Genomic DNA, 15,826 nt, shown 5'->3' with positions numbered 1-15,826 from the left:
TGCTCGGCCTGGTGGCAGAGCTGAAGGAGGAAGTGGAAAGGTTAAGGAGTATCCAGGAGTGTGAGAGGGAGATAGATTGGTGGAGCCGCACCCTACCGTCCCTGAGGCAGAGGCAGCAGATGGAGGCTCCACGAGAAGCAGAGGATCCCCTGCCTTCTTGCCACCAGGTAGAAAGAGGGCACCTAAGTGATGGGGGGAATGGAAACAGGTCCCTGCTCGGGGTGCCAGGCGAACCCCCGCCTGGCCTCCTTCACCTTCCTGGTTGCCTTTACACAACAGATATGGGGCCCTGGAACTTGAGGGCCAGGCAAATAAGAATGTAGACGAAGGTCCATCCAGGGGGTCGCCTAGGGTGAGGCAGTCAGCCCCATGCATTATGACTGCCTCTGCTAAGAAAAAAAGGAGGGTAATTGTCATAGGCGATTCCCTTCTGAGGGGAACAGAGGGCCCGATATGCCGATCGGACCCGTCCCACAGGGAAGTCTGCTGCCTCCCTGGGGCCCGGGTCAGAGACATCACTAGGAAGCTCCCTGGTCTGGTACGGTCTTCCAATTACTACCCGCTGCTGGTTATACAGGCTGGCAGTGATGAGGTTGCAGAGAGAAGTCCTGCAGTGATCAAAAGGGACTTCAGGGCACTGGGGCGACTGGTTGAAGGATCAGGAGCACAGGTAGTGTTTTCCTCTATCCCTACAGTGGCAGGGAAGGATACTGAAAGGAGCAGGAAAACACACCTGATCAACGCGTGGCTCAGGGGCTGGTGCCATCAGTGGGATTTTGGCTTTTTTGATCATGGGGAGGTTTACATGGCATCGGGCCTGCTGGCGGCAGATGGAGTTCAGCTGTCTCACAGGGGGAAAAGGATCATTGCTCATGAATTGGCAGGGCTCATTGAGAGGGCTTTAAACTAGGTTTGAAGGGAGAAGGGGATAAAACCAGGCCTACTAGAGATGAGCCTAGGGGTGACGTGCTGATGCCGGGGGTGAAATTGATAGCCCAGCTCAAGTGCATATACATCAATGCACGCAGCATGGGCGGCAAGCAGGAGGAGCTGGAAGCCATTGTGCAGCGGGAGAGATATGACTTAGTCGCCATCACAGAAACATGGTGGGGTGACTCTCATGACTGGAGTGCTGCAATGGATGGCTATAGACTCTTCAGAAGGGACAGGCGAGGAAGGAGAGGCAGTGGGGTGGCCCTGTATGTTAGGGAGTGTTTCGATCGTCTAGAGCTCAACGATTGTGATGATGATACGGTCGAGTGTTTATGGGTAAGGATGAGGAGGAAGGCCAACGAGGCAGATATCCTGCTGGGAGTCTGTTATAGACCACCCAACCAGGATGAAGGGGCGGATGAAGTGTTCTATAAATGGCTGGCAGAAGTCTCTCAATTGCTAGCCCTTGTTCTCGTGGGGGACTTCAACTTCCCGGACGTCTGCTGGAAATACAACACGGCAGAGAGGAAGCAGTCTAGGAGGTTCCTGGAGTGTGTGGAAGACAACTTCCTGACACAGCTGGTAAGTGAGCCTACCAGGGGAGGTGCCTCGCTCGACCTGCTGTTTACAAACAGAGAAGGACTGGTGGGAGATGTGGTGGTCGGAGGCCGTCTTGGGCTTAGCGACCATGAAATGGTAGAATTCTTGATTCTCGGTGAAGTAAGGAGGGGGGCCAGCAAAACCGCAACCATGGACTTCCGGAGGGCGGACTTTGGCCTGTTCAGGACGCTGGTTGAGAGAGTCCCTTGGGAGACAGTCCTGAAGGGCAAAGGGGTCCAGGAAGGCTGGACGTTCTTCAAGAAGGAAGTCTTAAAGGTGCAGGAGCAGGCTGTCCCCATACGCCGTAAGAAGAACGTGCGGGGAAGACGACCGGCCTGGCTGAACGGGGAGCTCTTGCTGGGACTCAGGAAAAAAAGGAGAGTTTACCACTTGTGGAAGAAGGGGCAGGTGACTCAAGAAGAGTACAGGGATCTCGTTAGGTCATGCAGAGAGGAAATGAGAAAGGCAAAAGCCCAGCTAGAACATAATCTGGCCGCTGTCGTTAAAGACAACAAAAAAAGTTTTTACAAATATATTAATGACAAGAAGAGAGCCAAGGAGAATCTCCATCCTTTATTGGATGCGGGGGGGGAACATTGTCACCGAGGATGAGGAAAAGGCTGAGGTACTTAATGCCTTCTATGCCTCAGTCTTTAACAGGCAGACCAGTTATCCTCAGGGTACTTGGCCCCCTGAGCTGGAAGACAGGGACGGCGAGCAGAATGAACCCCCCGTAATCCAAGAGGAAGCAGTCAATGACCTGCTACGCCACCTGGATGCTCACAAGTCTATGGGGCCGGATGGGATCCACCCGAGAGTGCTGAGGGAGCTGGCGGAGGTGCTCGCCAAGCCACTTTCCATCATTTATCAGCAGTCCTGGTTAACGGGGGAGGTCCCGGACGACTGGAGGCTTGACAATGTGATGCCTATCCACAAGAAGGGCCGGAAGGAGGATCCGGGGAACTACAGGCCTGTCAGCCTGACCTCGGTGCCGGGGAAGATTATGAAGCGGTTCATCTTGAGGGCGCTCACAAGGCATGAGCGGGACAACCAGGGGATCAGGCCCAGCCAGCACGGATTCATGAGAGGCAGGTCCTGCTTGACCAACCTGATCTCCTTCTATGACCAGGTGACCCGCCTAGTGGATGAGGGAAAGGCTGTGGATGTGGTCTACCTGGACTTCAGTAAGGCCTTTGACACCGTCTCCCACAGCATTCTCCTCGAGAAGCTGGCGGCTCATGGCTTAGACAGGTGTTCTCTGCGCTGGGTCAAAAACTGGCTGGACGGCCGGGCCCAGAGAGTTGTGGTGAATGGAGTTACATCCAGTTGGCAGCTGGTCACGAGCGGTCTTCCCCAGGGCTCAGTTTTGGGGCCGGTCTTGTTCAGTATCTTTACCAATGATCTGGATGAGGGGATCGAGTGCACCCTCAGTAAGTTTGCAGACGACACCAAGTTGGGCGGGAGTGTTGATCTGCTGGAGGGTAGGAAGGCTCTGCAGAGGGACCTGGACAGGCTGGATCGATGGGCCCAGGCCAACTGTATGAGGTTCAACAAGGCCAAGTGCCGGGTCCTGCACTTCGGCCACAACAACCCCATGCAGCGCTACAGGCTTGGGGAAGAGTGGCTGGAAAGCTGCCCAGCAGAGAAGGACCTGGGGGTGCTGGTCGACAGCCGGCTGAACATGAGCCGGCAGTGTGCCCAGGCGGCCAAGAAGGCCAATGGCATCCTGGCCTGTATCAGAAAGAGTGTGGCCAGCAGGAGCAGGGAAGTGATCGTGTCCCTGTACTCGGCACTGGTGAGGCCACACCTCGAATACTGTGTTCAGTTTTGGGCCCCTCACTACAAGAAGGACGTTGAGGTGCTGGAGTGCGTCCAGAGAAGGGCAATGAGGCTGGTGAGGGGTCTGGAGAACAAGTCTTCTGAGGAGCGGCTGAGGGAACTGGGGTTGTTTAGCCTGGAGAAGAGGAGGCTGAGGGGAGACCTCATCGCGCTCTACAACTACCTGAAAGGAGGTTGTAGCGAGGTGGGTGTCGGTCTCTTCTCCCAAGTAACTAGCGATAGGACGAGAGGAGATGGCCTCAGGTTGTGCCAGGGGAGGTTTAGATTGGACGTGAGGAAAAATTTCATGACTGAAAGAGTGGTGAAACATTGGAAGAGGCTGCCCAGGGAAGTGGTTGAGTCACCATCCCTGGAGGTATTTAAAAGACGAGTAGATGAGGCACTTAGGGACATGGTTTAGTGGGCATGGTGGCGTTGGGTCGATGGTTGGACTCGATGATCTTAGAGGTCTTTTCCAACCTCAATGATTCTATGATTCTATGATTCTATGAAAAGCAAATGGATAAAAGCCAGTTGCTTTAAAGTAAGCTAAGCATTGCAATGCTGTGCAAGCCAGGAGGGAAGGCCCTCATTTGCATACAAGTCAGGAAACACACAAGATGAAGGAACAGCCAGTTCTTGCAAGGAAGGGACGAAGGGGAACTACGGATCTGTGCTGCTCCACATATTCATAAGTAAATAATACTAGATCAGAGGTAGCAAAATACATTAATGATACTAAATTATTTGGAGTAGCGAAGAAAAGGGCCGATTTTAAAGAGGGCTTCAGGGAATACATGACATGAGAATAAATAGCAGATGAATTTCACTGTAGATGAACTTAAAGTGTTAGACAGAAAAAAGAGTGTAATCTCATATATAAAATGATTATGAGCTTTGAATTGACTGTTGCAAGGAGGGTGGGTTCCAATCCAAGAACTGGGGGGGGGGGGGGGACACGACATCAAATAAAACCAATATGAGCAATTTGTGAATAAAGCCAGTATATATGAGCTCAATATGACCAAGTTTCATAACAAACAAAAAGAGAAAGTTCTTCCCACAACTGGAGATAGATCTGTGGAACTCATTGTCAAGGGATATTGTAGGTGTTGGAGTTTTCCTTGGATCCCAAGGGAGGCTTCACAAGTTCAGAGAATACAAATCTATTTGGTGGTGTTAAATACAAAGAAGTTTCACCTGGCACTTGAAATCCCTCATGTGAAAATACCTGTAGGCTAGGAACTTATTAGGGCTAAATATATTATATATGGTTGCACTATTCCTACTTTTCCCTTAGCAATGTCCTGTTGCAATTCTTGAAGGCAAGGTGTAGATCTTGGTCTGCCATTCTCACTAAACACAAACAGTGGGTCAGTTACAGTAATGTTTCCATCAGCAACAGATCTGTTTTCTGAGGTCCAGTCAATCTGGAAGAGGCCTCCATACCCTCAGCTGGCTGAACACCTGCCTGCCCATGGGAAGGAGTGAATGAATTCCTTGTTTTGCTTTGCTTGTGTGCACAGCTTTTGCTTTACCTGTTAAACTGTCTTTATCTCAACCCACAAGTTTTCTCACTTTTTCCCTTCCGATTCTCTCCCCCATCCCACTGGGAGGGAGGGAGCGAGCGGCTGGGTGGTGCTTAGTTGCCGGCTGAGGTTAAACCACAACATAAGTATTATCCAAAAAGGTAATAACATGATGAGAGTTGTTATATGTGTATGCTCCAAGCCAGACATTTTACCACTGAATTTCAGATATTTTCCTTTAATGACTTTTGTATTATTCCAGGAAATGCAAAACTCTATTAATTTAGTTTCCTCTTTCTGAAAGGTATTGTGTAAAAAGGCTGCCTTTTAAAAAGAAGCAATTTGATATGAATACTGATGATTATAAAATCTAAATTAAAGATATTTTGTTTCCAAAGTCCCTAAGCAAAAAAAGAAGCCTATTCTATAAAAATATTGCAAGAAATATCCTTAGGATGAGTTTTGGTATTCTCTACTAGGCACCAATATTGAACAACATGAAAATATTTTCCATTCAGTGATATCAGGCTTGATGAATAGTTGAGGTAGTAAACTGTTTGAATGTAAAGAGCCTCTCTTCTCCATGGATTGCTGACTTGTTCTTCTGATTGCCTGTGCCTGACAACAGTACATCAGAAAGCAACTTGACATTTGACATATTATTTAGACTGCAATATTAGATATTTTCAGATCAGGATGCAATTACTTAGAAATTATGCAACAAGCTGGTACTTACCAGTAAAGAAGACAGGAGGAGAACTTTGATTTAGGATGTGACTGGAAAATGAGACCTTTTCTTAGGTGACTCTTTTTTAGGGTCATTATTTAACAAAATATCTCAAGTAACAAATATCTGACATTGTAGGCCTCCATCCTTCTAGATTAAAAATCAGTTTACAAAGTCTATTTTAAAATAAACTTAAAAAAAATAGAACACAGAACACAAACACTTCTGACAAAACTTGAAAGATCATACTTCAGCAGTTCATGGTTTACATCCCAGTATGACATAAAAACAACCATTGTAGTTCTGAGAGTGAATATGCAGAAATAAGAGTAATATGCCAGCAAAACTGCCTGTGAAATATCTATTTTGCTTCTCACTATGGCCTGAAAATCCAGCTACTTGATTTAGAATATGCAGAGATTAAAAAAGACTACTCCACCTAAATAGAGTCAGTGGAAATAGCAGACACCTGGGACATTCTCATTAATTATTTGTTGGGCAGTTCTTTCCGACCTAACTTATAAGGACACTGTCAAAGATGGTGATCCAAAATATGACTTGATTTTGTTCTTCTTCCAGTGAAATAGATGTCAATTTTTTTCCTTTTTTTTTTTTGCTTGTTTCACACTCATGCTTCTGATTAGGTGTTAGTCTTGATATATGTATGTCATCTGGTTTACATACTCTGTGATATGCATGAGGAACCCCAAGTATAATTTACCATGGTTAGTCATAATGTAGAACACATCAACTTGAAATAGCTTCCATTTGGCTATGTGCATTTTTGAACAGTTAAAGCATTTAAGAATGGTTACCAGAAACGCTGATTCCATTTCTCTGGAACAATAACTTCCGTTATCCATGCAATGTTTTGGCTTACGTTTTATGTTCTTCTATATGTTGAAGGTGACATACTGTCATGACATTTTTTGCTCTTGTTTTTGTAAGAGCTAGGCTATTTCTTCACCTTGTTCTAATTCTGGGTTGTATGTTTGTTGCTTTGCAGGATATGAAAATGCTATGTAAGAGCCTGTACAGGTCTGAACCATTAAGAGATAAGCCATACTAAAATATGGAATGCTGCTTCTGTATTTCAGTAGCATGAAAAAATACTAACTACCAAAGTTTTTCTGTAATTTACAAGTAGTGGTTAAAATTTTAAAGCCTCCTTTTTGGCACATTTTTTTTTTTCTCAGTTTTGTCTGCTTTTTCTTTTTTTTAATAATGAACTTTTACAAGACCAAAGGAATGCAGTTTGCCACTTGGGATGCAATGCTTTCGTTGCTGAAACCTGTTGCAAAAATGTAGCTGAATTCAGGCATCTACTGCTCAGCATGTGATTTCCTAATGATAGACTTAAAATACCAATGCTTAGTTTGATTGGCTGTACTACAGACAGTGAAAGTGGAGGAAGGAAACATGTTTATCAGAAGAATATCTCCAAAGCATGTGAGAAAAATTTCACTACCAACATCCACAACCTCTGGTATTTTTTCCTTCTGACTAGCAAATCAACAGTGAACCTGATTTATTATCAGACATGGGTCCTGGGAAGATGAGAGCAAGAAAACTGCAGTACCTTACTCCAGGGCAAGCATTAAAGTCACTTCCAGAAGAGAGAAGAAATGAGAAAGGCTGAATGACCCTGGTATCATGAGCATCAGGTGGCTGCAAATTGGCCAGGCCTGGAGTCTTAATTGTGAGGTTATCAGAGATAAACCAGTTTCATTGATCAGTAGCCGCTCAGAAAGAGTGGAGTCATCAATGGAATGTCATAATGCTGATGACCTCACCTCTCCAGGGGGTTTAGTGAGGATTCATTTCAACTTGTCATTGCCAAAATGGTGATACAAGAGGGAGAGTTAACAGTGTTTTTCCAGTTTTTCTACCACTTTAAAAGGTAAGATATAAATCAAATGGATTTCTTCAATATATTTAGAAAGAAGAAGTGGCTGTTCATCCTCTAATTCTCCTGAAATTTCTCCCTTCTATATATCTGCACGTGCCTACATTTGTGTGAGGGAAAGCGGAAGGGGAATGTCAAAATCTGGGCTAATCTTCCTTTAGTTTTCAGAATCTCTGAAATTTAGATCTGTCTGGATCATGTTTTTGTTTTGATTTATGACTCTCTAGGTGGGAAGGTGCAGCTGCTCTGAAATTCCAGTCATAATTCTGGCTTAAATTTAGGCTTTCTGAAGTGAATGGGTTTTGAATCGGGTCAATTTCTAACTGGTGAATTTCAACAGCTGTGGAAATGAAATATCTTTTAAGACAATAAGAGAGACATGACATGGAGGACTCAGGGCTGCCTTGTAGCTAGGGCCAAAATGAGATGGGAATAGATTAATATCAATAAATACCCATAAAAGAGCACTGTCCAGAGAAAAAGAGAATTGCTCTCCCTTTGATGAAGGGATAGGAGTAGCCTGAAGCCAAGTATAGAGATATACAGCTGAGATATGAAAAGGTAGAGATTCCATTAATTATTTTAAGGTTTTGAAATTCTGCACAGGCTGATTAATTTCTCTGCAAGACAGTACATGCCATGGGAATGTAAGGGCAGCTTACAGAGAATAGGGTTGTTCAGGTTGAGGGAGGAGAAAAGAATTGTTTCCTAGCTTATACATTCCCTTCGTTTTCTATGTGGGTCACTTCTATTCATACCAACCCCTGCCTCCCAAATCCTTTCTTTGCTATCACAACTCAGCCCTTGTATTGCAATGCTATTGCTTGCTATGCAAGCAACAAGGAAATTCTTATTTTCTGTGTCAAGGACTGCACTAGTTAACTTCTGCAGGTGTCAGGAAAGATGTCCTTTTCCTCTGATCTTAACAAGTCAGTTGAACTATGCAATTTTTCCATAGTTTCCTCTGAACATCAGACATCCACCTATATGATAAGAATACATCCTCTCAGCCACAGGATCCACAGAGTCAGTTGTGGAGCAGTCATGTCACTTGATCATTCAGTTACCAATAGGCCTCGCTTCCTCAAGTATCTGGGATACAGAATTATGCCAGCAGAAACCATGGCAAAGGTAATGCAAGTCTTGGCTGTGGGACAGAGTCTCTCATCACAAGATCAGCAGCAATGCCAGGTGTTCCAGCCTCCCAGTGCTCAGCTCTTTCAGCCAACATGACTATTTGTGGGGTCAATATATGGCTGCCACCAGGGAGCTGATCTAACTTAACATGTACATGCAAGAGAACAGTAACTGTTGTCTGAGCATTCTTCTTCCCTTAGCACACACAACTGAAGGATGAAGTAGAGTATTGCATGTGGTGAGCTGCTAACCTGAGGGAAAGAACAGAGGTTCCCCTCTCTTAGCTAACAAAGACAGGTGCCCTGTGTCTTCTAGTGTATTGGAGACATGGCTGTGTCACTAATCACTTGCATACATTGGTGGTGCTTGGAAGCTATTGCTGGACAGAGGTCATGCCACAGCTCTAGGAGAGGCAGTAGAGTCAGTGATGGAGGATATTCTGTCTGCCATATGAGCCATCACTTACACTTAATAAAACTGGTCTGTAATTCAAATGATTTATGGGGCATGGAGGTGTGACTGCCAGTCTTCTCAAAGTTGCCTGAAGCTCATTAACAGGGAATTCTTGCAGTTTCGATAGCAACTGCTCTGTTGTGTGGATGGCTGGACATTTCAAAACGTTTTCATTGTGAGTTGCAGGTCCCTCAGGTCTTAAAAATAACTTTTATGAGGATTAAAAAACACAAGAGCTCTAACTGTTATGACTGTTGTTTACATTTAGAATCACGAAGTAAAAGAAAAATGAATGTAACACTGTTCCTTATCTCTGATTTTAATGATTATAATATTAATTCCCATGAGTAGCTTGAATCTTTAGGAGTATCTTAGGTCAAAGTAGTACTTGCATAGGAAAAATGGCAGTAAATATTATTGCAGATAAACACAGCATAAGATTTTATATTTATTTAAATGACTGATCTGTTAAAAGATTTTTGATCATCAGATGAGGTTATTTAAAAAGTATGGGAGTTCAGTGCTTCACTCTTAGCAAATGAAAAATCAAACTGAATATGGAAATACTCTTATATAACTTCAGTCACTGAAATGTTATTTCCCTGTTTTTAATGGTAGTTCTATTAGCCTTGTATGTGAAGAATGGCAACATTTATTTTAAAATATTGGTTCTATGGGATATTTCATTCCATTAGCATTTCAGGAGAAAAGCTGCTTAAATGAAAATGAGATTGATGATAGTCTAAAAGCTGAGAATCCATAGGGAATGTCAACACTGTGGGACTGGGACCTGTGCAGAGTTCCCTGGGCTAGACTGGGAACTGGAACAATACTGCTGCATTACTGTGGTGCTCCACTTGAAACAAAGAGTTGACAGAATTGATGACCAAAATTCTCTTTTTAGGCTTTGCTACTGCCAATGTTCCTCAAGAGAATAAAATGTTGTTCTCTGTGCAGAGCTGAGGAATGGTCTCTCATGGCAGCCTGTGTGGGAGCAGGGTAGTATAGACAACCCTCCCCATTGGCACAACCGTGCCTCAGAGGATGCTGTAGCTGAAATGGTGTAGCAGAGAACTCATGCACACGCTAAACAGGATTTGCAAAGATTCTTAGCATGACCAAGAATGGTTTATGTGGATGTGCTAAATGATCCTGATTCAATTTCTATATTTTTTGTTGCCTAGCAAAAGGATATCTTTTCTATTAGATGGTTCTTTTTGAAATATCAGGCATAATAAGTATTCCTATTACATCTTCTATCAAAATCTACCACAGTCTAGATGGAGGCAACCAATTCTCATAATTTCTTTAAAAAAACAAAACAAAACATAAATCTTACATCAGGTAAACCTATTGAAGTCTTGGGAAACCCATTTCTTCTCTCCCTGTCAGAATGCAGAAGTTTACTAGTCTGAATTCTAGACATGACAAAAAGATTATTCTCTATAACAGTAATCTAGTCTCATTGTATAAAACATGGTGAGATACTCCAAGCTGTAATTTCTGCTTAAAAAACCAATTTACATAACATAGTTCAATCAAGACATTGTCAAATACATTTTCATTGTCTTTCTTTCAACTGAGCTGTCTCTCTGACTACTCTTTTCCCAATGAAAGCCTGTAATCCACTAAGAAGATTACTTGAATCCATTTTGTCTGACTGGCTTGAAAAAAAGCTCACCGTGGAGTCATAATGATATGACTAACCAAAGTGTACTGGAACAATGGAAAGTTCATTCCACTGTCTTTTTAGCTTGGGAAGTTTTATACTAAGCTTTTTCTTTCCCCAGAGATTTTCTTTACTGAGCTATTTTATTCTAAATTTGACTTAAAGACCAATAATTCAAGTAAAGCATGATGGTTGTTCTCCATTTCCTCCTTGTCCAGCTCTCTTCTCCAGTATGGAAACTTGTCCAGACAGGCTATAGATGAATATCCCACTCATTTCAGCTTTGGTGTGCTGGATGGAGAAGTGGGGTTAGAACCTGTGTTCCTCCCACTGTTCTGTACTCCTGTGAACATGCAGAAGACTAGAGAACTTGCAAGGTCAGGTTACGTAGTCTGGTTATCTAGTGCTAAATTGTAAGATAGAAATGTATAGTATCTAATTTCTTTTACTGCCTGAACTACTGTTTACAGTAGTACAATATACTGTGTAAATTGTTTCTCCATGCTTCCTAAACTAAAATGAAGATTGATCTGTATCAAACACGTCCAAAGTGAAAGTGTCAATATAGCCATCTCCATAATACTGTGACACACCTTGCTGTATTTCCTGATGAGAACTGAAGCACATGGGAAAGTCATGGTCTAGCACTGCCTAGAGCATGACATACAGTTCACATCCCAAGGAAAAATAAGTTGGGATAATTGTGGTTCAGTACTTACTCTGGACTTAAATCTTCCAGGATCTGTTTTTGTCTCTCAGTCTCTGTGATGTCAAAATTTGCCATTAGGTGTCTGGAAACATCAGGGTAATCCATGCACTTGAGTGCAAGTGTCTCCCTTCAGTCACTATGTCATTATTCCCATGGAGCTAAGCTTAGAGCTATTCAGTGCTGTCTCCTATAGCATTACCTTTTCAGAACACAATTCACAAATTAACTAGCTGAAAGATAAGTTGTATTTTAAGAGGGTCTCATAATCTTTTCACTATAATGACGGGAATTCTCCAGACTCACCAGAAAGACCTATGAACTAGATTAGACTATGAAGATTCATGGACTCTAGCAAATTCCCAGCCCTGAGAGAATTACTTTTTTTTTTTTTTTTTCCATCTTGCTGGCTGAAGAATTAAGGAACTGGTGAATAATTGCCCTTGTTGATCAGTCTCAGTGACAAGCTTCAAAGAACAAATGAATTATAATTACTCGTCAAGTTCCTCAACACACTCCTAGAATGTACCAAAATCCAGCATGGGGAATAAGCACCCTGTCTATAGCAGAAAAAGCAAAAGCTCCACCAAAGTCTGCATAAGAGTCATAACCAGACTTTAAGTACCAAGCCCTATGAATTTTTTTCGGTTAGGATTCACATCTTTAAAATACATCAGCTGTACCTCAGGCAGATGTTATTTGCAAGCATACAATTAATCTGAACAAGCATTATAGCTCTCATGTCAACTGGCAAGACCACAGTAAAACTGGCCAAGCTGATTGGGAGCTGACCAACTAACAGGCATAGTTCAAAATGGAAACTATGTCACTGGAAAAGAAAAAGACTGAATGACAAGCATATTTTCCATTAAGAGTGCCTTTTAATAGAACAGGTGGAATTCAAAGTCTGGAAGAGAGAGTAGTCTTTAGTGGGCAGGTCTATGTATCTTGCAAAGACTTCAGTCTTTATGAAATGCCACAGTATTGGAAAGACACTATTACAATGAGTTGTACTTGTTGTGCTCCCAAGATCATTTACATTCTTGGAAGAAACAGCAATTTAGATGTCCAGAAAGAAACACGACAGAGGAAAGAGTAAGCCTATGCTTTTGAGTAACAGAATAACTGTGATGGAAAAGGTGGGTATAAAATATGTATGAATCTCAACCCTCTACTCTGTTTTAGTAGAGACTATCTTTGGGGATATTAGATTATTTTCCTTCTATCAGTGGCAACTTTACAGTTAAGATAATTCCTTTTCTTCACTGCGGGCATCAAATCATATTGTTCAAATATAGTGCAGGGGTTTGTGGTCAAACCTGAAGAGATTTTCCAAAGCAAAAATTCTAGTTTGCATATTGCAAATGAGTATATTCTATTGGCTGAAATAAAATACCTCTCACAGGCTTGCATTTCACATGAACGGCCTTTTCCTCTTTAGCCTTGACTCCTAAAGCTGCTTCTGCAGTCAGCTTTACTATCAGTGAGCTGATTTAGAGAAGTTTATTGTTGTGTTCCTGCAGTCACACAGGAAATATTGCATCCGCTCTGTCCCAAAGGTGTGATCCCCTTTTCACAGGTAGCAGTGCAAGGGGAAGAACAACTTCTACGCATCTGACTGAGAACAGTGGTTCACAAGTTCTACTCCTCTTCCTCTAGAATAAAATCTAATATCACCTTGCAGCAGCAGCACCTGCTTCTGGAATATTTGCAAGCCTCTCCAAGTTGGTATATTACCTTTTCTAGCTTGGCTGGTAAATCAAAGTGGTGCTTATCTTTATAATCAAAATAAAGCCTTTGACGTACTATAACAAACAATCCCATATCCAGTCATCTCTTCTAGTCTTCAATCCAGACTTGGGCTTTGCATCATGCATACTCAGTAGGACACATCTCTTCACATCTTTCTCTGGAAATGTTATTCTAACTGGCTGGTATTGACTAGACAGCTTTTTTCTCTCTGACTGGTAGTTAATCTTTATCAGCTTAAGGGCTTCGCTTACCTCGTAGCTGCTCAGTTAAACTTCCATTGACATTTTCTGGTATTTCCAAATGGAAATCTGGCCTGGTACCTCTAAATATGAGCGACCTGTAAGATTTGTTGTAGGCAGGAGAATTTTCAGAATGCAAAGTTTTAGCCTGGTTGTCTGTATTGCATTTGAAATGAAATGGTGACTGCAGGGAAACTGATTGAGCTGTAAACTGCATAGTGTTGTGGTTTAACCTCAGCCGGGAACTAAGCACCACCCAGCCGCTCGCTCACTTCCCCCCCCAGTGGGATGGGGGAGAGAATCGGAAGGGTAAAAGCGGGAAAACTCGTGGGTTGAGATAAAGACAGTTAACAGGTAAAGCAAAAGCTGCGCATGCAAGCAAAGCAAAACAAGGAATTCATTCAATCCTTCCCATGGGCAGGCAGGTGTTCAGCCGTCTCCAGGAAAGCAGGGCTCCATCACGCGTAACGGTTACTTGGGAAGACAAACGCCATTGCTCCGAACGTCCCCCCCTTCCTTCTTCTTTCCACAGCTTTACATGTTGAGCATGACGTCACATGGTGTGGAATATCCCTTGGGCCAGTTTGGGTCAGCTGTCCTGGCTGTGCCCCCTCCCAGCTTCTTGTGCACCTCCAGCCTTCTCAGTCGGTAGAGCATGGGGAGCTGAAAAGTCCTTGACCAGTGTAAGCATTACCTAGCAACAAATAAAACATCGGTGTGTTATCAACATTATTCTCATCCTAAATCCAAACCACAGCACTGTACCAGCTACTAGGAAGGAAATTAACTATCCCTGCCAAAACTAAGACACATAGACATTTCTTCTGTTTCCTACCTCTTATCCTTATTGACCACTTTTGAAATGCATTATGGTTTTTACCATATGTTTTCATGCTCTTCAACCTATTCAATTCCCTGTGTGAGCAGCATCTTGCTATGTGTATTCAACTTCATCCTATGACACACAAGACTTCTTCCAACACTTTTGGAAACACACCTGTGGTTCTAGAAATTCCTTAAGCAATGGCTATTAGTCTTGTAAACTTGAATCCTTTGAATGCAATGTTAGCTACTCCTTTCAGTCTAGGACTATGATCTACATCTCATCCTTTTCTTATTCTGAAGATAGGTGGTGCTGGAAGAGCTTAATGGTCAGATAGAATAGGGTCCTAGACTATGAAGAGACATTGCTAATGGTTGTTTCAGAAGGGCTGGAAGTTCATAGTTATTCAAAAACACATTCACAAAAAAGATGGAAAGGGCTTTAGATTGAGTTAATCTATTTCAACTCATATGTTCTGCTAACAGCAATAGCAGAGGATTGTTTTAGAGTAAGGTAGGACTTAAGACAGCGTAGTGTAAAAATGTTAAATCTATAACAGCTGTTTGGCAGGTCTGGTTGGTTGTGCACTGAAAGTAGCCTAACACAAGTTTAAGTAAGCCATTTTTGGTTTGCCACTTCTTTCTTTTTGGCACAAGGCAGTAAGCAACGTACAGGCATAATGAGAATCAGGAAACAACGAACAAATAAAATCTGGCAATGGGCTGATGGTAGACATAAAACTGTCTTTACAATTCATCTCCACAACAGTGGCTGAACTATGTGAATTTCCAAAGCCATCTTAGTCATGCTGTTTTATCTAGTTTGAAACGTTATCTCTTACTGTCTCCTGATGCAGACACTTTTCTACGGAATACCCTTCAGAAATAATTTATCTGAAACTTTGATTGGCTTTTGTTGGTAGAAAATGACAGCTGCATGAAAATAAGCTGGATAAATTACTGTTAGACAAATAGAGGAATCTGTGGCTGACCTGTTACTGAAAAAAAAAAAGTTTTATTTTGTCAATTTTTGCATTTGAAGGCAACTGTCTAAAGATTAAGTCTGTGTGAAGAGCTTCTCTTCAAAAATTCAAACTATGCCTGAGATTTTAATACACCTTGCTATTTTGTTGATTCATCAGGCTTCTTCTGGTCTTAAATTGTGACTTTCTCTTTTTATATGTAGGATGATGAGTCGCCCTTTTTTTTTTTTTTTAACTAGCCCATGGAATGGATTTATTTCCTGCAGTAGATTTTGGTGAGGATATTAAGTTGCTGAATTGTCATGGTAACAAGAAGTAAGTAGTAGCTGATGGAATAGTGAGACAGGCTTGTATTAAGCTTGCTATCAATATATACAAATGCATTAGATTTTGAACATTTTTTGTTCCTTTCATGGAATAATACTGTGAGGTAGTTTATGTTACATGGCAGATTTACACTCTGTGGATTATAAGAGGCAATAAATTTCAGAGGAACAAATGTTTTATTTTTATATGTGGAGAACAATATAACTGTATGTGAAGAACAATATA

The sequence above is a fragment of the Aptenodytes patagonicus genome, chromosome 2, assembly GCF_965638725.1.
Source record: "Aptenodytes patagonicus chromosome 2, bAptPat1.pri.cur, whole genome shotgun sequence".
Lineage (NCBI taxonomy): Eukaryota > Metazoa > Chordata > Aves > Sphenisciformes > Spheniscidae > Aptenodytes > Aptenodytes patagonicus.
This window is presented reverse-complemented; position numbering follows the sequence as displayed.